Source organism: Nicotiana tabacum, chromosome 24, assembly GCF_000715075.1.
Source record: "Nicotiana tabacum cultivar K326 chromosome 24, ASM71507v2, whole genome shotgun sequence".
NCBI lineage: Eukaryota > Viridiplantae > Streptophyta > Magnoliopsida > Solanales > Solanaceae > Nicotiana > Nicotiana tabacum.
The window spans coordinates 16494972-16511891 of record NC_134103.1 but is presented as its reverse complement, the minus strand read 5'-3'; the positions used below and the strand labels follow the sequence as shown (position 1 = coordinate 16511891).

At 36.6% G+C, this 16920-nt stretch overlaps 1 non-coding gene across 1 annotated transcript; it reads right to left on the bottom strand.

The window, feature by feature from the left end:
- Positions 1 to 15419: 15419 nt before the first annotated feature.
- TRNAI-AAU (transfer RNA isoleucine (anticodon AAU)) lies at positions 15420 to 15493 on the bottom strand. The gene has a single exon. It is a non-coding gene; the product is annotated as a tRNA-Ile (tRNA).
- Positions 15494 to 16920: the final 1427 nt, after the last annotated feature.

Here is a 16920-nt window from a genome sequence, read left to right as displayed (position 1 = left end):
GGATCTTCCATGGACATGGATCTTGTCCGAAGTATTATATACCTGGAGATGGTTCTTCTCCACGGGCTGGATTGGCCCTACTCTGTACGGAGTGACTGATGATCAGTTGATGTGTATATTCCGGGATGGATCTTCCTTGGGCCGGATTGGCCATATACAGTGCCGAGTGATTGGGCATGATGAGTAGAATGTGTGAGAAAGTGAGATTGAGTACTCTGAGAGTGTGAGTACATGCGTTCATCTCTAAGATACATTGCATTGACATGCATACATGACATACATGCATAGAGATGTATTTTTCTCATGCTGTACGATATCACATCATTCATAATTTCTCACACATATTGGCAGATGGGCATAGTGATGCATTTGTTTTACACTGATTATCTGGAAAGAAAATAAAATATCTTATTTATTATTGAAAGGATTTTGGGAAAATTATTATTTTCAAACTTATTCATATTTTTGGCAACTCCGGTAAACGATTTGGGTTTTCATTGATGTACTTGAAAGGCAGAACTATTTCAAAAATCATATTTTTGTTGAGTATTTGATTGGTGAGTTACTTCTGGTATTACTTGTTTTATGTTGTTATGAACTATTATTGGTTATTGAAGTTGGGACCCGACCTTAGTACAAACTCGTCACTACTTTCAACCTAAGATTAAGTTTGTTACTTATTGAGTACATGTGGTCGATTGTACTCATACTACACTTCTGCACCTTGTGTGCAGATGTTGGTTGCTGTTGTTGCTGTGTTTGTTGGGAGCTGGATCTGAAGATGTACCTGTGTTCCGGTTGTAGCTGCCTCTTGTTCATGGTAGCCTTAGATTTATAAAACTCTGTTTATGTACTTTTCAAACAGATGATGTATTTACTTCATACTAGCTTTGTAAACTCTATTCTTAGAAGCTCATGATTTGTATTACCAGTTCTTGGGGAATGTATAAGATTAAGATTTTTCTTTACTTAAATTGCTTTAATAATTGTTATTGGAATTGGTTAGTGGTTAATTGGCTTACCTAGCGGGTTGGGTTAGGTGCTATCACGACTAGATGGATTTTGGGTCGTGACAAGATGGTATCAGAGCTCTAGGTTCATAGGTTCTACAAGTCATGAGCAAGTGTCTAGTAGAGTCTTGGGGATCAGTATGATGACGTCCATACTTATCTTCGAGAGGCTACAGAGCATTTAGGATATATACTTCCCATCTTTCCTTCCTTATCTTACGGAATTGATTCAGCTTGAGACATAACTCTTTGAATTCCTTCCACGCATTCGTATGCGCACATGAGCGCTCGGTATCAAATATGCATCGCCGGCTTGTGATTCTATGAACGAGGTTCGAGATGTGTATTCTATGTTTTGGTGATGGGACATTCTGGAGGACTTGAGTCCATGGTTAGACCACAGCTTAAGCTCGGTAGCTTCTGTTATAGCTTGTACATTTGGACTCATATGTCCGATGATGTCTCTACGAGTGAAATTTGTGGCTCGATGAGCGGTGGAATGGATTTGTGATGAGTATGATGTAACTGCAGGATGTGTTAAGATAATTTGAATGTGGCGAGAAGTGTTTCCTTGAAATGTAAAGGAAGGCCATTGGGTGCTTGATTTTCATTTTGATGTGACGTACAGTCTCGAATGTGAATGTTTTAAAGGATCTTTCACGTTGTTAAATTTTGGGACAAATTAAATTCTCATGTCTGGTTAAGGAGTTGGGACTTAGATAGACTAAGTGATTGCATAGTAATGGTAACTGCGAAATGGTATAACAAGATACCAACTTGAGCCTAAGCAGGTGGGTTATCCCCTGCGGAGTAATCTACGTAGGTGTGTTCCTTATAATGTGAATAGGGAGAGTTTCTTTTCTGCCAGCGAGACGTATGTGTTGAGATTTGAATTTGAATCTAGTTGAAAAAGTTGACTTAAGTGTTAAAAGAATGAAGGCGAGCTTAGTAGATGATTTGCGGTATTTTTATGGTTTGTGTTACCTGAGCTTATGAAAACTTTTCGTGGAATTAACTGCGGGATTATGATAATTGTAGAGTATGGGTATGGTGAGTTATCGAGTATTTAAATTTATGGCTTGATCCAAGTGGGGGAGTCTGCTATGGACAAATCAATTCATGGGTATGTGTTAAATTTTTATTTTGGTCTGAAGTATACTTGGGAATCAGTGATGACTTGCAGAGGTGGAGTTCGAGAATGACTCAAGTAAGAAAATTTCTGGATACGGGTTATATTGCGCTTTATGAGTATATAAAAATCATGGGATGAGTGAGTTGTTATTTGTGAATGATGTAGTGTGCACGGAGTATGAATTTGATCGGTGGTCTTAGGGCAGGATTACCTCTTTGAGTGATGTTATACTAATGGGGAACGTGTCTTTCAGCCCATTTGGGCAGTATAATTTGGATTTGAACAAGTGGGTGACTTACGAGAAAGTTCCTATAGGTTCGAGATTTATATATAGCAATTAAGAAAGTTCCTATATGGATAAAATCTGAGATTTGCATTTGATGGTGCCTGGACTTGCCGATTTTCTGTATGACTATGGATTTTACATTTTAGTATAAGGAAGGTAAGAAGAACAATTTCAAATTCACATAAGGTATTTTCATAGTGAGTGTTACAGTTGTGGTATTTTTGAAGGTGCTTAAGAAGAATACAATTGCTTATGGGTCGTAGGGCATTGTGGTTCTATGCTAAGGTTTGTGGGGTGAGTTGTGGCTAAAGATCGTGGCGTTTTACCAAGGAGAAGTATCAATCTAAAGATAAATTCGGAAGGGACTCGGAGAAATAGGACAGCTTGGTAGTAGGTTGGATCGGTCTGGTAATAGATATGATCGGTTCTTTGGGTACTTATGATGTGGGAGTTTTCTACAAGTGCTTTGTGGCAATACTCTTGGGTTTGGCGACCTGTGTGACTTGGTTGAGTTAGAGAGATTTAAATCTGATGGCTTGATTGTGTGCAAATGGATTCCAAAGCATTCTCGAGTATTTCTACTACAGTTTGAGATGAGTATCGTCCTGAGGAGCATGTTGAGTATTGTGATTTCCTACCGGATGGGATCAAATGGAAGGCTTCTGGCTGATCGGATATGTATTCTACTTGTGACTCAGAATGATTATGAGGTTCTCGTATTTTTCATATGATGACATGATAGATGCGGTGTGTTGTGTGGGATTAAGGTTGGCGTGTGCAAGGTCACAGTTTAGTTTTGAAAGGGAGGTCATAAATTCTTAGAGGGCATGAACGTTTTTCGATGTTTAGATGAATGCTATAACTATTTGGTATTGCGTGAGTCGAGTGTACATTTCAGAAGGTGCACTATGTTTTGAATTATGGATATTTCATAGGTATTGCGACATTTTTCTGGTTGATCGACTGCTAATTTTAAGACGTTGTTATGTGGCATGAAAGAATGGGAGAAATATTCCTCGCGGGATGATCGTGTGTGAGAGATGTGTTAGACATTCGGGCGGTGGAGATGGAATCAGAAATAGTGATTCGTGTGTTCTATGGATTTGGGGACTAGGAGTTCTCAGGAGCAGATTATTTCGTAGTTGTGGACTATGAAGTTGTGGCCAAAGCTAGCCATATGATAATATGTATTATGACTCAGTCATTATGGATTTTCGGAGGGTTATTTATCTATTTTGTGGTTGACCATAGTTGATTTAGGGGTCCATTGGTAGGCCCAATCCGACTCGGTGTATTCTACGCCGAGTCGGATCGGTTGGCTCCATACTAATATTGTCGAAGAATGTTCCATTCGGTTGATGTTGAACTTATTCGTGTTCTGAAATGATCTGTGAGTTACTCTTCTATACTACGAGGAGTTGTGATTCATTGGTTATATGCACACATGGTGTGGTTCTATTGGGGGCCTCATTGTGGTTCTATTGGGGGCCTCATTCCACGGATGATGTTTGGTTCGATATGGGGTTTAATACTAGTACGTGGTTGGTTTTGGAGTAGTTACTGTGATCAGGAATGGTACTAAGAGCATGCGAGTTGTGTAATATGTTAAGTAATCATATCTGTGGTCATAGTTATGGCTCGATGAAACTCGTTCAGACTTATAAAGTGTGCAAATGTAAGGTTCGTGTCTTAAAAAGAAATTTCTGAAGGTTGGGAATTGAATTCCAAGATTTATTGGGCTAAGGTTAAATTAATGATTTTTAGTTATCTTGTGTTGTCAGGCCTATATAGAATAGGGTGGCGTGGGATCACCCCCGGGTACGTGCATGGTAAGATATAATAGTGATTTGATGTCTTGGAAATAACTCTTGGCACGTTCGAGGACGAACATATGTTTAAGTGGGGGAGAATGTAACGATCCAGCTGATCATTTTGAGTATTACAGCCCCGTTCCTTTATTTGCTGCTTAATTTTTGCTTTATAGCTGTATTATGACCTATCAGATTAGTTAGTTCGGGTCCGGAGAGACTTCGAAATGAATTGAGATACTTAGTCTCGTAATTTAAAACTTAAGTTGGAAAAGTCGATCGGATATTGATTTATGTGTAAATGACCTCGGATTTGAATTCTGATGATTCCAATAGCTCCATATGGTGATTTTGGACCTAGGAGCCTATCCAAAAATTTATTTGGAGGTCCGTAGTGAAATTAGGCTTGAAATGGCGAACGTTGAATTTTGAAAAGTTTGACCGGGGGGTTGACTTTTCGATATCGGGGTCGAAATCTGATTCTGTAAATTGGAATAGGTCCGTAATGTGAAATGTGACTTGTGTGCAAAATTTGAAGTCATTACGGATTGATTTGATGTGTTTCGACACAAGATATAGAATTTGAAAGTTCAAAGTTCATAGATTTTGATATGAGGTGTGATTCATCGTATTAAGATTGTTTGATGTGATTTGAGGCCTCGAGTAGGTCCGTGGTATGTTTTAGGACTTGTTGGTGTATTTGGTTGAGGTTCCGGGGGCCTTGGGTGAGTTTCGGATGGTTAACGAATCAAATTCGGACTTAAGGAAAATGCTGGAACTACCGCCTCTGATGTGATCGCACCTACGAGCGTCTTGGCCGCAGGTGCGATGCCGCAGGTGCGGCGAGGTTGGCACAGATGCAGGACTGGGGCTGGCCTGGGGTCTTCGCAGGTGCGGATTGTTTTGCGCAAAAGCACGACCGCAGATGCGGTCCTAAGTATCATAGAAGCGGAGGCTCGCTGGGTAAGTGAGGTATGCAGAAGCGCAATTCCTTCCGCAAAAGTGGATGCGCAGGTGCGAGCCCAGGCACCGCAGGTTCGGAAATGCCTGGGCAATGTTAAAAACGAGGGCTTCCGAGATTTTTCTCATTTTGGTCATTTTGGAGCTTGGTTTGGGCGACTTTGGAGAGGAAATTTTCCACACAACTTAGGGTAAGTGTTCTTGACTCCTTTGTGATTATATTCCATGAATCTATCTTCATTTTTAGCAATTGGTTGATGAATTTAAAGAGTAAGTTGGGGGTGTTGGCCTAAAGTTCATAATATGAATTTTTGAGTTTTGAATATCGATTTGGAGTCGGAATTGAGTGAAATTAGTATGATTGAACTTGTAATTGGATGGGTTGTCGGATTTTATGAGTTTCGTCGGATTTCGAGATGTGGGCCCCATGATAATTTTTGAAGTGTAATTTCGAATTTTGTGAAAAAATATTAGTATTTTGATATGGAATTTATTCCTATAAATTGTGTGGACAAAATCAATTTTTTTGTGGATAGATTCGAGTCATTCGGAAGTTGATACGTGCAGAATAGAATTTCTGGAGTATTTTGATCTTGCTCAGAATTTGGATTCGTCTTGTTCGAGGTAAGTAACTCTTCTAATCTATGAGCTGAGGGTATGAATCCTGAATATACATATTATGTAAATTGTTTGAAGGTGACACACATGCTAGGTGACGGGCGTGTGGGCGTGCACCATAGAAATTATGACGTAATTATTTCCGTGGAATTTTGTAGTCAAATAACCTTGGCATTTTTTATGCAGTTTTATATGTTGAAGAAATTTAGCTGAGAATCATATTAAAAATCATGTTGAGGTTATGTGCCAGTATTATTGAGACCCACAAAGGTCATATTGCTGTGAATTATTTGTTTTAAACTGAAAATTCATACTCAGTCATATTCATTTTATTGCATATCATATTTCAGTCTCTGTTGCTATTTATTGATAAATCATATCATCATTTTCGGGCTATTTTCATGACATTGTGAGTCCATGAGAGAGAGACTAGAGAGATTGATGACTGAGATAGGCCGATGGCCTGAATGTGATATGATTACCCAATAGTACCCAATAGTTCTTTTTACATCTCAAGAAAACGCTTCTCGTCACGCTCAAACCACTTGAACACATCCTGCAGTCATATCATACTCATTATATAGCCCTTCAACCACTCATCGAGCTAGAAATTTCCACTCAGAGGGACACTACCTGGCATATAAGTCTAAAAGCACATGCTCACACAGCCAAAATCCTCGTGCTCAAGCTATAGTCAAAACTTGACCTCAAGTCCTCCGTACTGGCCCATCATCAGCACGCCAAAATAACATCTCGCACCTCATCCATGTAATCATAAGTCATCGATGTACAACTAATACCGAGTGCTCACATGTGCATACGAATACGAGGAAGGAAATTCAAAGAGTTATGCTTCAAGCTTAATAAATATCGCACGATAAGGAAAGAAAGATGGAGAGTTTATCCTAAATTCCATGTAGCCTCTCGAATATCTCATCATACCGATCCGCAAGACTCTACTAGACACTTTCTGATGACTTGTAGAACCTATGAACCTAGAGCTCTAACACCAACTTGTCACGACCCAAAAATCCAAACCGTCGTGATGGCACGTAACCCAACCCGCTAGGTAAGCCAATTAACAAAATAACATAATATAATAACAGTGATGTGAATCAAAGATGAGATAACTGAATTTTATACAACTCCCCAAAGACTGGTAGTACAAATCATGAGCTTCTGAGATTGAAAATTTACAAAGCTGGTATGAAATAAAGTGCATCATCTGTCTGAAATATACATGAACGGACTAAAATTGTAAAGCTACCAAGATCGAGAGACAGTTATGACCAGAATGCAGGTACATCTTCAGATCCAGTTCCCGCCGTGCACAACAACATTAGCATCCAACATATGCACGCAAGGTGCAGAAGTGTAGTATGAGTACAACCGACCCCATGTACTCAATAAGTAACAAACCTAACCTTAGGTTGAAAGTGATGACGTGCTGTGACAAAGGTAAAAGTCCAACACCAATAGCCGATAACAGCTCATAACAACATAATAAAAGTGGTACAGGAAATAACTCAGAGAGATAATGTTCAACTCGTTCACAGTTCCGACAAATAGGCATGCTTTTCAAGTTTAACAGTGAAGACCCAAATCTTTTACCGAAAGCACCAAAATATGAGTAAGTTTGTAAAATCGTGATTTTCTTTCCAAAACATTTCAACAGGTAAATGTTTTATTATTAAATGGCATGAGGAAAAGTACATCTCTATGCCTACATGTCATTGTGTATGAGAAGTTATGAATGACGTAATACCATATAGCATGAGAAAAAATACATCTCTATGCCTATATGTCAAGTGTGCATGTCGAATGCAGTACAACATAGAGAATAACCATATGCATACTCTTAGAGTATTCATCCACTCAGTCCTCCCAGTCACTCAGTCCTCCTGTCATTCAGTCCTCCCAGACACTCAGTCCTCCCAATCGCTCGGCACTCACGCTCGGCACTTGCGCTCGTACTCAATAGGCACCTGCACTTATTGTGGGTGTGCAGACTCTGGAGGGCCTTCTTAAGCCCAAACGCTATAATGAGCCAATCATGTAATGAATCTGTACGGACAACTCACGGGCCGTAGTATCAATATCTGGTCAGCACGGACAACTCACATGCCATAGTATCAATACACTTGTTGCATGGACAACTCACGTGCCATAGTATTAATAACCTCACAATCAGGCCCTCGGCCTCACTCAGTCATCAATCTCTCCAGTCTCTCGGGCTCACAATGTCATGAAACTAGCCCAAAATGATGATATGATGTATCAATAAATAACAACAGAGACTGAGATATGATATGCAATGAATGTATATGACTAAGTACGAAATTATAATTTAAACATATAATTCGACAACAGAAATGACCTCAGTGGTTCCCAATAATACCAACATTTGCCTAAGCATGATTTCTAACATGAGTCACAGCTCAGTTTCTCTAACACATAAAAGATACATGGAAAAATACAAGTTAATTGACTACACAGCTCTACGGAATCGACTTAGTCTTAATTTCTACGGTGCACACCCACACGCCCGTCACTTAGTATGTGCGTCGCCTCCAAACAAATCACATAACACATATAATCATGGTTGATACCCTTAACTCCAAGTTTAGAAGTATTACTTAGCTCAAAAAAGCCAAATCCAATACCGAGCAAGCCAAGCGATGCTCAATAAATGCCATCTCATGCGTACCGACCTCTGAACGGCTCGAAACTAGCCAATAGCAACTCAAATACATCAAATAAAATCTAAAGAAACAATTTCAATTGATAGAGGTCGAATCTTTACTCAAAAGCCCAAAATCAAACAAAAATCAAACCCGTGCCCGCACCTCGGTACCCGACAAAACTCACAAAATCCGACAACCCATTCAATTTTGAGTCTATCCATACTAGTTTCACTCAAATTTGACTCCGAATCGATATTCAAAACTCAAAAACTCACTCTATGAAACTTTAGGCTAAAACTCCCAATTTCTCTTTATAATTCATAATCCAATTACCAAAAACGAAGATAGAATCACGAAATATAATCAAAGCCGAGTGTATAACACTTACCCCAATCCACGTGATGAAACTCACTTCAAAACTAGCCTCAATCCGTGCCCCAAATCTCAAAATATGATAATAGAACCAAAAGCCTCGATTTAATACTATTCTACCCAGTCCTAGTCGCATATGCGACATCCCAGCTACTTTTATGGAGTCGCTTCTATGACTAACATTTCGCTTATGCTATAACCACTTACCAGTCGACCCCTCGCTTCTACGATCTCCTACCCGCTTCTGTTATCGCGCTTCTGTGCACATTAAACTGCATCTACGGTCGTGCAGATGCACCCGTGCACCTTCACCTGCGACCAATTGTCCGCAGATGTGGCCACACCAAAACCAACAGCCTTAGCCAAATACAACATGCGACGAAATGGTCCGAACCTCATCCGAAACTCACCCGAGCCCCTCGGGACCCCGTTCAAATATACCAACAAGTCCCATAACATAACACGGACCTACTTGAGGCCTCAAATAACACATAACAACAATGAAATGATAAATTGCACCATAAATCAAACTTAAATGAACTTTGAACTTGAAATATCCATAACTTGCGCCGGAACGTATCAAATCAACACGGAATAAACTCAAATTTTGCACACAAGTCCCGAATGACATAACGAAGATATTCCAATCCTCGGAACCACAATTCGATTTCGATATCATCAAAGTCAACTCTCGGTCAAACTTATGAACTTTCCAAACCTTCAAATTTTCAACTTTCGCCAATTAGTGTCGAATTCATCTAGAAGTATCCAAATGCAAACCCGGGCATACGCCCAAGTCCAAAATCACCATCCGGGCCTAACGGAGCCCTCAAAACTTCGTTCCGGGGTTAAATTCACAAAAGTCAAACTTGAACAACTCTTCCAACTTAAAGCTTAAATCATGAAATTCATTCTTCCAAATCAATTTCGATTAGCCTGAAAACCAAAACTGACGATTCACACAAGTTATAATACATCATACAGAGCTACTCAGGCTCTCAAACTATCAAGCGAAGTGCAAATGCTCAAAACGATCGGTCGGGTCGTTATACTTTTATACAAAGAATTTTCCAAGGACTGATAGTACAAATCATGAGCTTCTAAGATTTAGAGTTTACAAAGCTGATATGAAAAAAATACATCAATCTGTTTGATATATACATGAATAGATTTAAAATGCTAAAGCTACCAAGAACAAGAGGCAGCTATGACAGGGATGCAGGTACGTCTTCAAATCCAGTTCCTGCCATACACATCAACATCAACATCCAACATCTGCATGCAAGATACAGAAGTGTAGTATGAGTACAATCGACCCCATGTACTCAATAAGTAACAAACCTAACTTTAGGTTGAGAGTAGTGACGAGCTGGGATAAAGGTCGGAGTCCAACACCAATAGCCAACAACAGCTCATAACAATATAATAAAAGTGATACAAGAAATAACTCAGAGATATAATACTCAGCTCGTTCACAGTTCCAGAAAGTAGGAATGTTTTTCAAGTATAACAGTGAAAACCCAAATCTTTTACTGAAATTACCAAAATATGAGTAAATCTGGAAAAAACAATGATTTTTCCCCATAAAACTTTCAACAACTAGTAAGATGTTTCATTATCAAATGGTATGGGGAAAGTACATATCTATGCCTATGTGTCAATGTGTATGTGAAGTCATGAATGACGCAATACCGTATGACATGAGAAAAATGCATCTTTATGCCTGTATGTCGAGTGTGCATGTCGAATGCAATGCAACACTCTGATAAAACCATATGCATACTCTTAGAGTATCAATTCACTCAGTTCTCCGAGTCACTCAGTCTTCACAGTCACTCAGTCCTCCCAATCACTCGATACTTGCACTTCGTAGGTACCTGCGCTCACTAAGGGTGTGCAGACTCCAGAGGGGCAGATCCAACCTAAGCGCTATAATAAGCCAATCATGGCATTAATCAATAAAGCCTGCTGCAGTGTGCAGCCCGATCCCATAAATATCACTCACAAACAGACCATCGGCGTCACTCAATCATCAATCTCTCCAGTCCCTCGGGCTCACAATGTCATGAAAATCAGCCCAAAAATGATGATATGATGTATCAATAAATAGCAACAGAGACTGATATATGATATACAAATGAATGAGTATGATTGAGTATGTAACTGTAATTTAAGCAAATAACTCCATATCAGATATGACCTCAGTTTGTCCCAACTGAATAAGCATATAGCCTAAATATGGTATTTAACATGGATCACAACTCAATTGCTCTAACACGTAGAAATATCATGGATGAAAACCATCTGAACACACCCCATATTCACATCTCAAGCAAACTCTTCCCGTCACATTCAAACCATCTGAACACACCCCATATTCACATCTTATTCATCATATAGCCATCCAACCACTCATCGAGCCACAATTTCCACCTATAGGAACACTACCAGACTTATAAGTCCAAAAGTACATGCTCACACAACCGAAATCACCGTGCTCAAGCTACAGTCAAAACCCAGCCTCAGGTCCTCCAGACTGGCCCATCATCAGCACATAGAAAACACAACTTGCACCTCATCCATGAAATCATAAGCCGTCGATGCACAGTTGATACCGAGCGCTCACGTACGCATACGAGTGAGTGAAAGGAATTCAAAGAGATATGCTTAAAGCTGAATCAATGTCGCACGATAAGGAAAGAAAAATGGGAAGTTTATCCTAAATGCCATGTAGCCTCTCGAAGATAGGTATGTACGTTATCATATCGATCCTTATGACTCATAGAACTTATGAACCTAGAGCTTTGATACTAACTTGTCATGACCCAAAATCTAATTAGTCGTGATGGCACCTAACCCAACCCGTTAGGTAAGCCAATTAGCAAGAATCCAGTTCAAAAGAGATTTACCGAGAGAAATAAAGATAATATAACTAAATTTTTATACAAGGAATTTCCCAAGGACTGGTAGTACAAATCATGAGCTTCTAAGATTTAGAGTTTATAAAGCTGATATGAAACAAATACATCATCTGTTTAAAATATACATGAACAGATTTAAAATGCTAAAGCTACCAAGAACAAGAGGCGGTTATGACAGGAACACAGGTACATCTTCAAATCCATCTCCCACCATACACAATAATATTAGCATCCAACATCTGCACGCAAGGTGCAGAAGTGTAGTATGAGTACCACCGACCCCATGTACTCAATAAGTAACAAACTTAACCTTAGGTTGAAAGTAATGATGAGCTGGGACAAAGGCCAGAGTCCAACACCAATAGCCAAAAATAGCTCATAACAATATAATAAAAGTGGTACAAGAAATAACTCAGAGATATAATGCTTGCTCGTTCACAGTTCCGAAAAATAGGCATGTTTTTCAAGTATAACAGTGAAAACCACAATCTTTTACTGAAATCACCAAAATATGAGTAAATATGAAAAACATGATACGAACTTGCTGGAGCGATCAAAACACAAAAATAACATCAAAACTACGAATCGAAACGAATTCAAGCTTTATAAAATCAAAACTTTTAATTTTTCAAAACCTAATGAAAAATGTGCCTACGCATCTCGGAATAACTTCAAATTTTGCACACAAGTCATAAATGTTGTTATGAAGCTGCTCAAACTCTCGGAATCCAAATCGGGATCCGATATCCACAAAATCCTATTATGGCCAAATTTTAGAATTCAAAGCTTTTCAAAGTTAATAATTTTTCAGAAAATTATGCCAAATCACTTTGGGACCACCAATTTAAAATTCGGGCATACGCCCGAGTCCAAAATCACCATATGAAGCTAACATGACCATCAAAAATCCATTCCGGGGTCAAATACTCAAAAGTCAAACATGGTCAACTCTTTCAACTTAAAGCTTCTTAGTTGAGAATCATTCTTCCAAATAAATTCCGAATTAACTGAAAAACCAAAACCGACGCTTCACACAAGTCATAATACATTATACGAAGCTACTCGGGACTTCAAATAGATAAATAGAGTACAAATGCTCAAATTACACTGGATAATGTGGCTTTCGGTTTGATGACTTTCCAATTTTCACTTACTGTGGATATAACATAACAAATATCGGATTATGATTTTTTTAATTGGCTGCCACCTTCATTGGCAATGCCTCTATATATGTCTTCGAAAGCTATAAATATTTTTCCGACATTTATTTAGTAAAAATAAAATATTATTTTTATTTTATTCTACCACTTACTAATGAAATAAAAAGAATTACATAATATTTTAAGTGACAGCAACATAATACAAATTTGTACGGTATAACATTATACAAATTAAAAATAAATTTCGTAAAAATTTGAAACATCTACAACAACATATAAACTAAAAATAAATTTTATATAACTAATCATATAGTATAAAACTTATTTATAACTTATTTAAAACTTTCACACATTATTTTTACCCAATTAAATACAACTACAATATCATACAACTTAAATATAATTTTTATACAAAATTTATACAATATGTCCTTTCTATATGATTTGTATATATTTTGTATGTGGTGTATTTTTTTTTCTCTCTGAAATTATAATAAAACTTCATCTCTTAATATAATTTTGATACATATAAACAAGTTTATGTAAAAATATAGTATTTATAACTTAAATACAAATCTCATATAACAATTAATACATTATAGAGCCTCTCTACCTCGCCAGGTAGGGGTAAGGTCTACGTACACACTACCCTCCCCATGCCCCATTTGTTGTTGTTATCGTTGTTTTTGTTTTTGTTGTCGTTATTGTTGTTGTTGTCATTGTTGTTATTGTTGTTATTGTTGTTGTTATTATTGTCGTCGTCGTCGTCGTCGTCGTTGTTGTTGTCATTGTTGTTGTTATTGTTGTTGTTATTATTATCATTGTTGTTGTTGTTGTTGTTGTTGTTGTTGTTATCGTTGTGATCGTCGTCGTTGTTGTCATCGTTCTTGTTATTGTTATCGTTGTTGTTGTCGTCATTGTTGTCATCATCGTTCTTGTTGTCGTTGTTATTGTTGTTGTCGTCATTGTTGTCGCCATCGTTCTTGTTGTCGTTGTTGTTGTTATTGTTGTTCTTGTTGTTGTTCTTGTTGTTGTTGTTGTTGTTGTTGTTGTTATTGTCGTTATTGTTGTTGTTGTCGTTATTGTTATCGTCGTTGTTGTCATCGTTCTTGTTGTTGTTGTTGTTGTTGTTGTTGTTGTTGTTGTTATTTGTTGTTATTATTATTTGTTGTTATTGTCATCGTCGTTGTTGTTGTTGTTGTTGTTGTTGTTATCGTTGTTGTTGTCATTGTTTTTGTCGTCGTCGTTGTTGTCGTCATTCTTGTTGTCGTTGTTCTTGTTGTTGTTGTTCTTGTTATTATTGTTGTTCTTGTTGTTGTCGTTATCATTGTCGTTGTTATTGTTGTTGTCATTGTCGTTGTTGTTATTGTTGTTGTCGTTGTTGTTATTATTGTCGTTATCATTGTCGTTGTTGTTGTCGTTGTCGTTGTCGTTGTCGTTGTTGTTGTCGTTATCGTTGTTGTTGTCGTTGTTGTTGTTGTTATCGTTGTCGTTGTTGTTATTGTTGTCGTTGTTGTTGTTGTCAAATATATAAAACAATATATAACGACAACAAAATATAATTTAAATACAATTTACATACAACTATAATACAACTTTAATACAATTTCGTAAGTATATTATTTGTCATGTGTTTTTCTTTTTTTTTCGAGTTTCAATCTGAAATTCAGCCAAAATCAAGTTTAATCTTCACCAAGCACCCTCAAAATTGAGATATAAACTCCAAAGAATATTCTCAATTGTTTGCAACAACACCCAATCCAAACAAATAATAATTTTTGAAAACTCAAATTCGAATTCAAAGTTTTTTAATGGCTGTCAATGGTGGAGAGTCAATCACCTTCAAAATTTATTGAAAACTCATATCAATTCGAACACGAATTGTGCAACATGAAAGGAAATCGCTAAGTTAAAACTCGATAGTAAAACGATTGAAATCCATTGATGAATTCTATTAAAACTATATACAACATGAAAGGATAAAAAGCAAAAAACATCAAAAGGAAGAAAATTGGAGAACGAACAGAGAAAATTGGGGAACGAACAGAGAAGGGAGAGGGATGGGGGAATAACTGATATTCCTTATTCAATTCCTAATATAAAAGGATACTCATTTAAAACTATTTTGTATATAATTGGTAATTATATATGACCATGTAATTAAGTTAAAAAACTTAATTAGGGAGGGTAAATAAGTTTCATATGTAGTATAGCTAGGTAAAAATCCCTAAATTAAATTATGAAAAGTAGTGTATATAATTTCTCCTAATTTAAATTTGTTTTAAAATATATATATCTCCAATAAAGCCCAAAGATGATGATAGACCAAACCTAATACGGACTGTAATACTTTAATTGGGCTGCGGGCCCAAAATAAACGGCTACTTTTGGTTGTATAGTAATTTATTTGGGCCTTATTAAACTATAGCTGCCAGGAAAATCATCCAAAATATGTAAAAAGCAAGAAATGTCCCATGCAGGTCTCGAACCTGCGACCTTCGCGTTATTATCACAACGCTCAAACCAACTGAGCTAATAGGCCAACAAATAATTGCTTCATATAAGTATATTATTATTCATATTCACTTGTGTACACCAACTTATTGGTTTTCCTTTTCTTAAATGTTACTTTGTTATTATGCATATATCTAGAAAATACTTATTGGGTAACCCTCAATAGTAAACATGCAATACGGATTAGAACAAAGAGCATGCTGTATTATCTCAACTATGATTTTTCTCTCTTTCATTTTGATTATAAGTTAATTATTCTGTACCCATCTTTTGCTAATTCTAAGTATATATCACTATTTGCTTCTTTTGAGTTTCATATTTGCTGAAATCAACACATTTCAAAAGGGATATTCATAATTCATATTCTCATCTCTACTTTTAATCAAAGTACTATGATTAGTTACAATTTACAAAGACAAATTTTCACATTATATTACATATACACCACAACTATATTATAGAACGTCAGCTCATAAATTTCAAGTGAAATTATATACTCTTTAATTAACGCACCTAGCCAGAATAAAGAGCGTTACGTTGTCGCTCATCTCTATATGAGTGGCAAACAGAGAAAGGGATATATTAAAAGAAGAGTGTCTATTAAGCGGGCGTTTGGACATAAGAATGGTAAAATTACAAAAAGGAAGTGAAATTATTTTTAATTAAAAATGATATTTGAAAATTAAAGTTGTGTTTGGACATTAATATAATTTTGGGTTGTTTTTGAATTTTTTGTGAGTGATCTGAATAAAAATTTTAAAAAATAGTTTTTTTATATTTTCCAAAATTTTAAAATGTATCTTCAAATAAAAATTAAAAATTTTATGACCAAACACTTATTTCGAAAAAAAACAAATTCAAAAAATTATGAAATTTATTTTATGTCCAAACGGGCTATAAATTTGTTTCCGATTAAATATGGGCAAGTATTGCATTTAATTTACAAAGTTGCATGAATAATAGAACGATAATATAGTGACTTTAAATTCGCCGAAAAATCAAGCCTTAATTTGTCTAGCATAATTTCAATATAATAGGGTACTTACATTATTTTTAGGTTATTAATTTATGGATGTTTTACTTTTAAGTGATTAAGTTGTATAAATATTTCAGAATATCATCATAAAACTTGAAAGTTGATGAGCCTTCTTACTTTGTCATAAAAACATGAACTGTCTTTCTTCAGACGTTATTATAAATATTTCAGATACATTTATGATTGAATACCTGACGTTGTTTTCTCCATTATTATTATTTTTAATTTTTATAAGACGTGGGTATATTATAGTGTTTTCTTTAATTTCTTTATTGGGGTTGATGATATATTAGTATTATTGTTCTAATGTTTACAAGGTGCTCAACTGAATCTGTATCTTTCTGTACATGTAAGAAAACAAACAAGATGTCAAGATATAATAAAAGGAAAATAGTAAGCGAACTAGCTCAACTTAAAAC